Source organism: Hydra vulgaris, chromosome 12 (assembly GCF_038396675.1).
Source record: "Hydra vulgaris chromosome 12, alternate assembly HydraT2T_AEP".
NCBI lineage: Eukaryota > Metazoa > Cnidaria > Hydrozoa > Anthoathecata > Hydridae > Hydra > Hydra vulgaris.
In genome coordinates, this window is record NC_088931.1 from 32,150,786 (window position 1) to 32,152,716 (window position 1,931).

A 1,931-nucleotide genomic window follows, 5' to 3' on the forward strand; every position below is an offset into this window, starting at 1 on the left:
GAAGCTTTGCATCAGACAGCACCATTATACATCAATTTTTTACAATAATAAATAGATGTTTGTCTTCAATCGTAAACTCCATCTCAAGTTTGTAAACTCAAATAGATTTGTTCACTTAAAAAAGATGAAAAAAAATATTAGAACTTGATACAGCAGCTGCACACTAAGCTAAAAACTATGGAGTAGAATGAGGCTTGATTTAGAACCGACAAAAAGGAATAAAAGCTTTCATTCCTGTTATGATCCAGGTGGTGACGTAGGAGATTTATCAGCGGAAAGAAAAGACATCTGCTCAAGGATTGTCCCGAAGAAAATTACGAAACGAGTCCCGGTTAGCTTTATGATAGGAGTAAGTAGTGCGGTGATAAGGTGAGTCCAAAGCAGTACAAGATGAAAGTTTTATAGAGATCATCCCTTGGTTAACCCCAGCTAAAGAAAAACAAGAAAAAAATGAACGCAAACTAGGGTCACGGACAAGACACAAATCAAAGAGTGAAAGTGTTTAGTGATCAGGGTTGTCTGCAAAACGAGTCACAAAGTTAAATATCTGAGTTAGAGACTGAGTTGTGAAGAATTATAGGCTTTAATACCAGCAGAGCCAAACTATTCAGTGTGATGAGCATTAAAGTCAAATATTATTTGGCATTGAATATTGCCAATATTTTATATATACCAATAAAAAAACAATTGTGGTAAAGAGAAAGGGAATGATCCATTTGATCTGAAATTATATCCAAAAGAGTGCAGTCTTGAGAATAAATAGAACAATAAAACTTCTCTTTTTCGACAGGAAAAAGAGAAAGGTGATAAAGTGAAGAGGCACTTAGAGAAAGAATAGTTCAAAAATTCTGATTTTTTGATAAATACATAAATTGATGCCTAAGTATACCCCCAAGCATTTAAATTAGTCTCACAAAGAGCAGGCAAATCTGATAAATTTTGCATAAGATAAGATTTAACTGACGGAAGGTTTCCTTAAAATTTAGATTTAAATAAAACTTGAATCATTCATAGATAGAGCACGTCATGCCAAGCAATGAGCTATGTAGTTTGTTTCATAAGTTACTTTAAATAAACACTTTTGATCAAGCTTTACCAAGTCATACTGTATAATTAAAGAGTGCAGTCATTTTTTATAACCATTTCAAACAACAATAACATTTAGATTAGTAGTGGAAATATTGATATGAAAGTATCGATATTTTTAAACAATTCATTAATCCTTCAAAATCATTTGTTAAAATATCAATATCTTTTAATAATTCAGCAAAAAATTTCATTTTAAACTTTTACTATAACCTTATATTGCATTACATTGCATTATTGAAATTTTGCATAGATAAAACCGTTATTGTGAAAAATTACACACACACACACACACACACACACACACACACACACACACACACACACACACACACACACACACACACACACACACACACACACACAAACACACACACACACACACACACACACACACACACACGCACGCACACACAAATATTGAACATAATATTAAGTAAAAATCGGCAAAAAGTTATATTCTTTAATGAAATGGTTTTCAAAATCTGTAAAAATAAAGCAAATATAATTTTAACTAAGCATTTATAAACAAAAACTCGAGCTGAAAAATAAAGATTTTAAGAGTTGCTAAAAAAACAAGTTTAAAATCTTTTTCATAGAAAAATAATTAACTATTTGTAATTTAATTATTTAAGTTTAATAAATTTTTTTCATATTATAATTAAAAACTTTTGAAATTCGAATTATTTTGTTGTTGTTTGTTTTTCTTTTTTTCTTATCCGGTATCTACCAGACGTCCGTTTTAATAATTCTCGACAATCCGGCTGATAGCATAAATGCTATTCGGGTCTGTTAATTATATCAACTTTTAATTTTTAGACTCGAATTTGTTTTAAATATATACA